Consider the following 12,230-nt stretch of genomic DNA (forward strand, 5'->3'; position numbering starts at 1 on the left):
TATTGAATAGGAGTGGTGAGAGAGGGCATCCCTGTCTTGTGCCAGTTTTCAAAGGGAATGCTTCCAGTTTTTGCCCATTCAGTATGATATTGGCTGTGGGTTTGTCATAGATAGCTCTTATTATTTTGAGATACGTCCCATCAATACCTAATTTATTGAGAGTTTTTAGCATGAAGTGTTGTTGAATTTTGTCAAAGGCCTTTTCTGCATCTATTGAGATAATCATATGGTTTTTGTCGTTGGTTCTGTTTATATGCTGGATTATGTTTATTGATTTGCATATGTTGAACCCGCCTTGCATCCCAGGGATGAAGCCTACTTGATCATGGTGGATAAACTTTTTGATGTGCTGCTGGATTTGGTTTGCCAGTATTTTATTGAGGATTTTTGCATCTATGTTCATCAGGGATATTGGTCTAAAATCTCTTTTTTTGTTGTGTCTCTGCCAGGCTTTGGTATTAGGATGATGCTGGCCTCATAAAATGAATTAGGGAGGATTCCCTCTTTTTCTATTGATTGGAATAGTTTCAGAAGGAATGGTACCAGCTCCTCCTTGTACCTCTGGTAGAATTCGGCTGTGAATCCATCTGGTCCTGGAATTTTTTTGGTTGGTAAGCTATTAATTGTTGCCTCAATTTCAGAGCCTGTTACTGATCTATTCAGAGATTCAACTTCTTCCTGGTTTAGTCTTGAGAGGATGCATGTGCCGAGGAATTTATCCATTTCTTCTAGATTTTCTAGTTTATTTGCGTAGAGGTGTTTATAGTATTCTCTGATGGTAGTTTGTATTTCTGTGGGATTGGTGGTGATATCCCCTTTATCATCTTTTATTGTATCCATTTGATTCTTCTCTCTTTTCTTCTTTATTAGTCTTGCTAGCGGTCCATCAATTTTGTTGATCTTTTCAAAAAACCAGCTCCTGGATTCATTGATTTTTTGAAGGGTATTTTGTGTCTCTATTACACTTTCAACTTGAAGGGAAGTAGAAAAGTTTGTTTGAAGCTGAGGACTAAATAGTCTCTCAGGTAGTTGACTGGCTATGGTGATTTGTGAACTCAGAAGCCTATGGATAATGAATCCAATCTTTCTTTCTAGGTCGGAAAAATACATGTGTCTGGTCACTGAAACAGAAATATGGTAGAGTGAAAAGAACACGTGTTTTAGAAACAAGACCCATTGACTTGGGTTTCAGTGCTGACTAAACATACATTACTCTGCAGAATCTTTGTCAGATTACTTACTCAATCTCTCTGAGCCCCAGTTTTCTCATCAATAAAATGAAGACAGTAATAATACCTGATATGTATATTTTATGAACAAATTCCATAAAGCACTCACCTGAACAACTTATAGATAACAGGTCCTCAATAAACCTTTGTTTCTCTCCTAATTCTCTGAGAAAGGAAATCTGGGAGCAATAACAATGTTTTAGAAGCATCCTAGGGCTCAAACCACTGTGATATTTTGTTAAGAAAACTCGTGTCATTCTGGTGTTTATGAGAAAGTCACCTAAAAGTTACTTAGGTATTTTATGATTTGCACTAGTGATCAACTTGGGACTGTCTATGCCTTGGATTTGCCTGTTAAGGATAGTATTACACTGTATCACCCTCTGGGAACACATGTTTCCACTATGTGATCTCATAGCAATTGAAATGAAAGTGCCTGATTCAAGAAGGAAGGTTGGCAGGAAGAAACTAAAATGGCTTCTTACCATTTTCACCATGACCTCACCCGTGTCTCATGGCCACTTTAAGCTTCGCAGAAGGATCCAAATAGGATCAATGTAAAGCAAATAGCCCTTGGGCTCACAGAAGGCTGGTAACGAAATAAGCATTTTAAACTTTCAGTCTTAAATTTATCAGTGGCAGTGACCTAATTTAACCTTAGGTAGGACATCCTGTTATCTCTGTTAAGTAGCATCATTCTTTTTTTTTAATTAATGCTCAGATTACATTTTTAACATTACACTTTTCCTTCTCCAGCTACCCAATTCTGTAGCCCCTCGGTTTTTATCACTTATCTGTAGTCCATCTAGAAAAGAATATACGGAACTTAGGGACCAATTTCTCTACAGACCTTTTCTACTGATGATATGATTGAGCCAACCAGCTAAAGGCAGACCCAGCCCTTTCTTTTCCATTTTGATAATGTTAAAGGACTTGAGTATTGCAGTTTGGGGTCATGAGTGGACTAAGTATATGTGTGCATGTGGATGCAGATGCTATGGAGGTAGAGCTATAGCTGTACCCTCTCTCTCTGAGCTCTACAGTCAACATCAGCCACGGAGTGATCTGGAAGAAGTGGAGATCAGTAGAAACTCCTGTGGATCTCTATTCCATTCCTCCAAGGGAAAGTACAAACCACAATCCTTAGCATGGTTTACAAAGCCATTACTTAAATCTCCAGTTGATTTTTCCATTCCCTACTGTGTACTGCAAGATCTAGATCTATTAAACTTCTTGCAGTCCCCAATCCCCTGAATGTCCATGCCTCTGTTGCTTCAGGTCTCAGCTTGGATGCTGATTGCTCAAAGATTCTTGCCTCGAACTACCAAGAGTGAGTCAGGCAACCCTTCTTCTCCCAGGTGTAATGACCTTCTAAAGGTCTCAGAGTAGCTCATAAAAGACAAGAACAGCTGATTCATGATAACCAAAGGAATATTGTTATCATGAAGCCCAGCGACATCATTAGCAAGGGCAATAGGATGTTAAAATCTCATCTCAAAGGAATAATGTTCTAGAGATCACAAAAATCCTTTTACCACATTGTATAATAGAAGGGAGTGTTTTTGTAGAGTATTATTCTTTATATATCCTTATTGTGAAATAGCATTTTAAGGCATATTCTAATCATCTCAGAATTTATGTATCCTATTTTTTGATCTTAAGTTGTTTAGCTTTTTATATGTCAAAAAATAGAGGTCTCTATCAGAGATATATGAGAGAAGGATTTGAGGGACAGATAGAAGGAGTAACAGGAAAGTCTTAAGGTTGCTGTCAAATCCCTAGCAGTGAATGGGGAATGAGAGAGAATTCATTCTGAAGTTGAATGAAATAAGAATTCTTATTTCATTCTGTTTTAATGATTAGCCTCTAAATTTTAGAAATATTATGACCTATTTAGGTTTTAGATTTTGTATCTGGGATGACTGGTTGGTTTTCTTCCAAAGAGATTGTAAGTGTACAGCAGTGTGCAGGAGAATGTCTACCATAGAGTGGTGAGTGTGGCTTGCTAATTCTCATTAATAACAAAACAGCCTAAGAAAACCGCCATTTTAGAAGATTCATGTGTCCATTGAATGATCTTGCATGAAGGATTTATGACTCCTTCTTAGTCTGTGTTTATCCCCAAAATGATGAGCCCCTTTCAAGCAATGTAGATAAGAGGTTGTTCATCTCCTATGCCCCTCATACCAGAGGTAGAAAAAGATGGGTTTGCATTATCACAGCTCCCTACTGCCACATCCAAACCATTGTGTTTCTGCCTTTTTTAAAACAAAATATTGTTTTCAGAGACCACTCCCATTTGGCTGTGGTCCAGCCTACTTCATCATTGTTATCTACCATCCACTCTCTTTAGCATTATCATCTACCATCTATCACTGAAAATCTTGGTACTTGGCTCACCATCATCTGTGTTCTGCCATCATCCTGGGTGACCTCAAAGTCCATGTGGATAAGCCACTTGTCAGTCTGGCTTCACAGCTCCTTAACCCCCTCATATCTAATGACCTTTACTTCTTTTATGCTTTATCCACTTACATCCAGGGCTGTGTCTTGTGATCTGTCATCATTAAAGCTGCTCCTTCTGTTGTATTTAACATGCCACTCTGACCACAGCCTTCCATGCTCTCATCTCCTTTATTTTCTTCTGCACATTAGTTATTGGCTGGGAGAGAAATTTTCTCAGTTGTTGCCTCTATTTCCTCTCAAGTTAAAGCCCCCTCCTGTTTGTTTAAATTCTTTATTCAATTGATATCCTGTTTCCAATTTTAAAACTCTCTCACTTTTTCCTGCACTGACCTAGGTGCTATTAGGCATGCATGGTTTCTAGTCTTAGAGTAATTATCAGCACTCCCTGGCAAGACTTCTGTGTATTTCGATCAACTTCCTCCACATTTGCGACAATGGCTGTGCCTTTAATCACCCTCCTGTAGCCTTTTACCTTTGCCCTCAGCAGACAACCTGCACATTACTTCACAGAGGAAAGAAACCATCAAACAATTCCCTCAATTTATGTCTTCTCAATTACAAAGTTACCTACTATTACTTTCTTTACTCCTATTAATTGTTACACTCACGTATAAGGTTGTTTTTGCATTGCTCTAAAGAAATACCTGAGACTGGGTAATTTATAAAGAAAAGAGGTTTAATTTGCTCATGATTATGCAGGCTATACAGGAAGCATGGTGGCATGTGCTTCTGGGGAGTCCTCAGGAAGCTTCCGATCATGGTGGAAGGCAAAGGGGGAGCAAGCACATCACATGGCAAAAGGGGGAGCAAGCACATCACATGGCAAAAGCAGGAGCAAGCAAGAGGGGGAAGGTGCCACATACTTTTAAATGACCAGATCTCGTGAAAACTCACCATTGCGAGGACAGTACAGATGGAATGGTAAACCATTCATGAGAAATCTGCCCCCATGAGCCAATCACCTCTCACCAGGCCCCACCTCCAACATTGGGGATTACATTTCTACGTGAGATTTGGGTGGGGACAACATCGAACCATGTCAACCCACTTACTCTTTCAACGTGTATTTTAATTCCTGCTATGGCACAGTGCTAGGCACTGTGCCACATTATGAACAGAAAAATAGACACAGTTTCAGTCAAGGGAAAGCAAGGCTTGAAATTGCAAAAGTGTGTCACATGTAAAGTTTTTTTGTTTTTTTTGTTTTTGTTTTTTTTTTCCTGTTTCTTCCTATCACCCTCTCTTTTATTTATTTGCTTATTTGGGTGAGGTAGGATGTGAAGACGATCAAGTCTCTCCCATTATAAGACATGAAGATACCTAAATTCTGTTGACATTTCTAGAACCTACTCAATCTTTCTCCTTCTCTTTATAGCCAGGGTTCTTGAAAAAATAATTTGTACTTTTTGTCTTCACATGCTTATCCTTCATTAATACCTCAATCTACTGTAACGTGGCTTTCATATTCACCAGTCCACTGAAACTACTCACTAAGGTCATAGATGAATTTTTAGTTGCCAAACCCAGTGCACATCTTGGCCCTTATTTTATGTCATTGTAGCATTGCATACCATTGACTCTTCTTCTTCTTCTTTTTTTTTTAATTTCTCTTTTTCTTTTGCTGACTTTTTTCTTTCTTGACATTCCTCTTCTCTGGATACTTCTTTTCAGGCTCTTCCATAAGCAACTTTTCCTTAACTGACAGATACCTTAAATGTTGGAATTGCATCTTTAAATCACTTTTTATTCCATACAGTCTACCTTGATCATCTTTTTTCATTCTCATGTCTTAATGTTCAAACCATATGTCTCTAAAATTTAGAGATCCAGCCCAGACATCTTTCCTACTTGGTACCTATTCCTTATAAGGTACCTCTACATGCGTGCTCTATAGGCACTTAAATTCCACACAACTGCAAAGAAGCATTTCTCCAAAACGTGTTGTGTGCCCTTATGTGTCCTGTGTCAGTGAATGATGCTGCCATTCTAGGAATCATTCTATAGTCTTTTCCTCTCTTTTACCTTGTGTATTCCATTTTATTAACAAATTAAGTAAGTTTTACTCCTTAATTTCATTGAGTTATATCCTGTCTTCTTCATATTTGCATAGTCACCATTCCTCACGTAGATTACTACAATAATCTCCTAAATGTTTTTCCCTTCTTTTTGGCTCCCAGAATCCATTTCGTCCAGAGACTCATCTTTATAAAATACAAATCTGTATCATGTCCTCGCTTATTATCATTCAGTGATTCCATACAGCTATCAGCATAAAATTTCAAGTTCCTTACTTCATCTGTCTACATCCTTTATACCCTTCTGGTATACTAGGAACTATGATCTCTTACATCTTCTCTGTCTTTTTACGTCTTCTGTCTTCTGCCTGGAAATTTCATTCCTCAGCCCATGCACTTCCTGACTGAACCCACTGAGCTTTTAAGAATCAGCTCAGTGTCATCTTTTCCATAAGTCTTTTTTGCCTACTTCCTTCTGACCAGGACTAACTTTCTTCACCCGTTTTTTTCATATGTGTACTTTTTCATATATACCTATGTACGTGTGTGTATATATGTGCACATGTATACATGTTAATGTGTAGATACCCACACACTTACATTCTTTTGATCAGATTTGTATTTTAGAAAGCTTCATTTGTCACCAAATGTGGGTGATACTTGAGGGACCCCTTGGAGGAGAAGGCTAATTAGATATTACTGTAACCTTGTTGAGAAATGAGTACTGAAACTAAGATGGTAGAAGTGAGACTGGAGAAAAGAGAACCACAGAAATGTGGGAACACACTAGGTGGCTGTCAGAGATTTAATTAGCAAACAAGACAGTAGATGTCAGCTGTGTTAGATGGGTGTGTATCTCCCAAGAGCATCAGGGCACAGAATTCCCTTTTCAACTGGCTTATCTATATGGGATGTCAGCCACTGAAATATAGATAAAGTCCCTTAATGGCATCCTGTCCATCAGAGATTGAAATTTGCTTCAGTAAATGTGTCTATCATTTTCAATAGGAATTTGCCTCTTAAATCATCTCACATTTGTTTAAGTAGGATCACTCTCTTTAGTAACTTAAATTGACTTTTTAATATCTACATTTATTCATTCATCCATCCTTTTCTACCCATAAGTCGAACAGGCACAATTTATGGAGTTTAAATGAAATATAAATTATTTTTCATCTTTATCTTTCACTAGGAGAAGTTTTATTCCTGGGCCTGCATTAAAAACCTAGGCAGCCCTATGACTTTTCTGGTCATTCAAGTAATAAATGTTTTATCAGAGCCTCTGAGTTGCACAACTCCAGGGGGCAACATTTGCATTGTAATCTTTATAAATGGAGTCTCCTGGAGCCCAGCTTCAATCGATTGTAATGGGATGGTGCCTGTATGGTTTTGCAACATAGTCCTTGTGGCCTAAGTTCACTTTAATATAAAAAAACCAGTCTTAATTCAGTATTTAGTATATTTGTCGAATATATTCAAAATTAAGAGTTCTCCTCCCCAACCCACTACCTAGCTGTAGGCAGACCCCAAGACCTGGCTATAGGCAGGCCAGCAGTCTTCAAGGAAGAATATGCCATAAACCTTCATGCTTAACCCCTCTAGGATTGAAGGGTAGGGTAGAGAGCAGAGAGTTAGGGGCCCTGCAACCACCCAGGCTCTCAATCTAACTCTCCAAGTGTGGCAGTGCCTCAGTTTCAGTTGGCCACTCTCTGTGCCCTTCAATTTCTGTCTTGCAAGAGTATATCCCAAAGCCATTTATTTCTAGGTTGCCTCAGCCCTCACAGACTACACTCTTGGACAGAAAACCTTTTTAAATAACCCTAGGCTGATATTTCTACCTCTTGTTCTTCATCTAGTCCCTAGAATTCACGTACTTTTGACCCACTATTAAAACAGCGTACACTACCTTCCTGGTCTCCCACCTCTAGCCTGCTGTCGTAGGCTGCTTTATCAGGCTCTGATAAGGGTCAGGCATTACTTTGTATGCCCCCAATCAGGGCTGGGACTAGGGTGAAACTAGTAATACGTTTCTTTTGAGTGCAAAATTTAAGAAAGTACCAGAAAACTCAGTAATTAAGATAAACATATCTTTTTTTTTTTTTGAGATGGAATCTTACTCTGTTTCCCAGGCTGCAGTGCAGTGGCACAGTCTTGGCTCGCTGCAACCACCACCTCCTGGGTTCAAGGGATTCTCCTGCCTCAGCCTCCCAAGTAGCTAGGATTACAGGTACACCATGCCCAGCTAATTTTTGTATTTCTAGTAGAGACGGGATTTCGCCATGTTGGCCAGGCTGGTCTTGAACTTGCAACCTCAGGTGATCTGCCCACTTTGGCCTCCCAAATTGCTGGGATTACAGGTGTGAGCCACTGTGCCTGGCCAAGATAAACATATCTTAAGAAAATTTTTAAAAATAATTATTAATATAAAAAACCATGATGAACAAGATACCAAAAATTTAAATACAAGATTGTGCAGGAAGTACTTATGGAGTTCAGTGACTATCTTGAGATGTAGTACATACAACCATCGTCACTGTTCCTTCACAGTACATTTATTTTTCCACTGAAATAATCCTCACAAAATTCTCTCAATTACCATCATGTTTCATATCTATGTTGTGGGTATTAGAACTTAATATCAGTCACCATCCTTGAAATTTAGGCTCTCTGGTCCAACACTTTACTTTGAAATGTATTTTGTATATTGTTGTATCAGTCAACATTTCCAATTTAAATTACAGTTATCCATCCATCCATCCATCCATCCATCCATCCATCCATCCATCCATCCACCTATCCATCAATCCGTCTGTCCATTTATTTATTGGGTTTGTGTATGAAGGAGAAAAAATAGAATCTTCAAATGCTAATGATTAATCCATTTTAGAGTTAAACTAACGACTATAAAATGGAAATGTGTACAGTTACAAAGGCATACTAAGTTGGTCTGCCTCATCAAATAGGCCTGGGCAAAAATTGGTAGGTAAAATTAAAGGGAATCACAGTGCATTTTACTCTCATAATCTCTGTTAGAAATGTCCCACTAAACATGTTATGTTACCAACTCTTCTATTATGCCCTCATCTCTACCTCTATAGATTTAGCCTTTGTGAGCTATTCTGAAACAGCTTATTCCACAGCTTCTGGCCAATTTGTAGACAATGTAAATAGAGATCCACCTTCAGATACAGACTGGTGAGTCTGGTCTTGTTCAGAGAAAAATTAAGGACCTTCAAGCTAGTGAATTGTCAATTCCTTTGTAAAAAGTGTTTTATTAACCTTCAGCTACCTTGGAGGTAGTTGTTGACAGAGCATTATATTAAAACTTGTATTAAAGAATACAGATATGCATTGTATTGGAGGCTTTAGGTTTTTTTCAAAACGAATCTTGAAAAACTTTTTCAATTTTTTTTTAAAAAAGCTGTTCTATTAAAGGGGTAATATAGTGAATAAATATTTGTTGTGTGTTTAACTTACCTTATGTAGAGCTATTGGCTCTAAGGATTTTGAAAGGACAACAATAATCCTCTAAATATAATTCAGGCACCTTTGGCCATTTGTGTAACCAGGTACAAATTACCAAGTTTCCCAGTTTCCCCCTTGAGTCCAACTGTAATGTATTGTTCTGTAAAGTATAGTCCAGTTGTCAGCTCTGTTTGCCTTGGTCAATTGAATGTTCCTCCTCCTTAAGCTTAGCCTATAGTGCATTTGGCTTAATAACCGAAACTGTAACATGCCAGCCACAAAATAGAGGATTTTATAGAACTGTTTCTGCTTGGAATACTATAATTGGAATTTGAGTTAACCATAATTAAAAAAGCTTTCATAGCCCATGGTATATGAACTCTGAAACCCCAAATACCAAAATCCTACTATATAAAAATGATCCACATACTAAAAAAAAAAAAACCAGACACATAAATCGAGTTTAATTTCATATCATGCTATTTTCCTAAAATATAGTTTCTAAAGTTATTGCAAATTAGTTCCTGCTGCTTGGTAAAATACCATATTTAAACTTAATTACAACTGCCTTCCTGCAATGAAGGGCCAACTTTTTCAAATAATGTGTTACAGCCCAGTGACTCTAGGGAGTCTGTGGTCCCATTGCTGCAAATGAGCAGATCGGTGAAAACAAAAACATATTAAGAAGTCCACATTTCTAACAAACACCTTGCAAAGAATAAAATGGTAATTTAAGGAATATGTATAAGTCCACTTAATATACATTTCATGTATATAGGACACATAATACAATAAATACCCTTTTTACTACCCCCAATTTAAGAAGTAGACTAGTATAATAGAAGGCATATCTCCTTGGTACTCAGTGTTTCTAAAAGGCACTAATGGCTGTCTCCTCTAAGCACCGGAGATGATATGCCTCTGTGCACTCTAGCCTTAGAAATATGCTTATCTCCTGCAGGCAGAGCATGCTGGAAGTGCCAGGGAGTTAAGGCTACCAGGAACAGCCCTCGACTAATAATGGGGAAAAGCTGGTGGATAAATATCCAAGCCCCTTGCCTTCAGGTAGGAACACTGATATTTTATTAGATTGGTGCAAAAATAATTGTGGTTATATAGTCTCAAAGAGGAAACAGTCTCCAAGTGAAATTGAGCCCCAGTTGTCCACAGTAATAACCCGCTTATTAACTTAGCCTGTATAGATTTACTTTCTTCTCATCTGTCTTCCCTGCTTTCGCAGGGAAATAAGTAGTTTACTAGTGTTTCCTGTGATAACCTCCTGAATAAACTGCTTATGCTCAAATCCTTATGTTGGGGTTTTCTTCTGGAGAAATTGCCAAACTGTTGAAGTTCCCTGTGTTCATCCCCAATCTCAGCTCTGTCTGTCTCCCCACCAAGAGTTACTGTTTTGATTTTTTATGTTTATTGTTACTTTCCTGTTTGTAATAATTATACTAATATATTAAAAATATTAGTAACTACACTGGTTTGCTATAATAAGGTATATCTTCCCCCAGAATATAAAGTCCTTGGAGACTTTCCCTAAAGAGTCTAGACCTTGGCCATTATGCGCTTCCCAAGCTGTGGCTGATGCACTTAACATTTTCTTTCAAAATTGGGCAAGGAATTACTAAAAGATGCTCCAGTAGATCATCTGGGTACCAAATGTATTTCTTTCTGTACCCAGTGTGGAACAGCAGCCCTACCTTTTTCTAATGCTCTGGGTCAGTTACTCTTGCCAGGATAGTGACTTCTTTCCTTGGTCTCTCAGCACACAGACCCCAAAGTGACTGTGTAGCAGCCACAGCTTAAGTTTAATGGAATTTCTGCTGTGTCTGCTGAAGGAAGCATTTCCTTTAAAAAAATAGGATTTCTAACTCACAGAGCCCAGAGTTGAGGGAGTGAGAAGTGATGGCAAAAGGATAATTTCTGCTGTTACCCTTTAGTTTCCAGATCCATGTATTTTGTCTGTTGAATACAGAGTACCATATAATGATTAGTAATATGTGTATACTTCATCTTGGAGGATGCAGCCCTACCCTTGAAGTATATCAGCTCCAATCTTGCTCTTCAGCTGTCCCTTCAAAAGGCCAGCTTCTGGGCTATGTGGCAGGTTACAAATCCAGTGGATCTTATGATCATGTACCCAGGGGTGTACCGTTTTTGCTGTGAGTTCTTTGGTCTGATGTGATGTCACGCAGGATTCCATAACAATGGATCAAACACTCTGTAACCCCCAGATGCTGAGGCTTTGCCAGCAGGAAAGGCAAAACCATACCTTCAAAATGTGTCTGTTCCAGTCAAGCTTAATTGCAACCCCTTCTAGGGTAGGACAGGCCCAAAATAATCAACAGGCCAGAGATCTCCTCCAGGGATGATGTTATTAGGAGCTCATCGTTGGTCTCATTTGGACATTTGACAGAGGCAGCACTGTATCAACTTGGAGAGTGGGAATCCACGGACCCATGCATAGCCTTCATCCCTCTATCATGACTGTTTATTCGTGTGACTTAGTTTTGTCCCAGACTGAAACTCTAACAGTCTAGATAAGAACTTATCTTTCATAATATGAGTTGGATTCCTATTGCATACTACCCCTAGGCCTGCCTTGTTGCATGTCTGGACTGATAAATTATTTTCTTTATTAATGTATTTATTGAGACAGGTTCTCACTCTGTCACCCAGGCTGAGTGCAGTGATCATGGCTCACTGCAATCTCTGCCTTCTAGGCTGAGGCAATACTCCACCTCAGTCCCAAGTAGCTGGAACTATAGGCACGTGCCACCATGCCGGCCTAATTTTTTATTTTTTGTAAAGACAGGGTCTTGTTCTGTTGCCCAGGCTGGTCTCAAACTCCTGGGCTCAAACAGTCCTCCCACTTTGGCCTCCCAAAGTGCTGGGATTACAAATGTGAGCCATCAGGCCTGACCTTATTTCTTTAAATTTAATCTGCCTACAATTTTAAAAAATTATGCATTCTTGACGAAATTGTATTTAGGCATTTTTTAAAAAAATATTTATTTCTCCTTCATTAGCAAGATAAACACTATTAATT

The 12,230-nt window shown here is 38.6% G+C and overlaps 1 long non-coding RNA gene across 1 annotated transcript in view; it reads left to right on the forward strand.

Annotated features, from left to right (window-relative positions):
• Positions 1 to 62: 62 nt before the first annotated feature.
• LOC103890488 (uncharacterized) overlaps positions 63 to 12,230 on the forward strand; it is an 86,791-nt gene continuing 74,623 nt past the window's right edge. The window contains exon 1 of the long non-coding RNA XR_010139775.1: positions 63 to 10,240. This is a non-coding gene — a long non-coding RNA (uncharacterized LOC103890488). The remainder of the gene's footprint in view (positions 10,241 to 12,230) is intronic.

Source organism: Pongo abelii, chromosome 3 (genome assembly GCF_028885655.2).
Source record: "Pongo abelii isolate AG06213 chromosome 3, NHGRI_mPonAbe1-v2.0_pri, whole genome shotgun sequence".
Lineage (NCBI taxonomy): Eukaryota > Metazoa > Chordata > Mammalia > Primates > Hominidae > Pongo > Pongo abelii.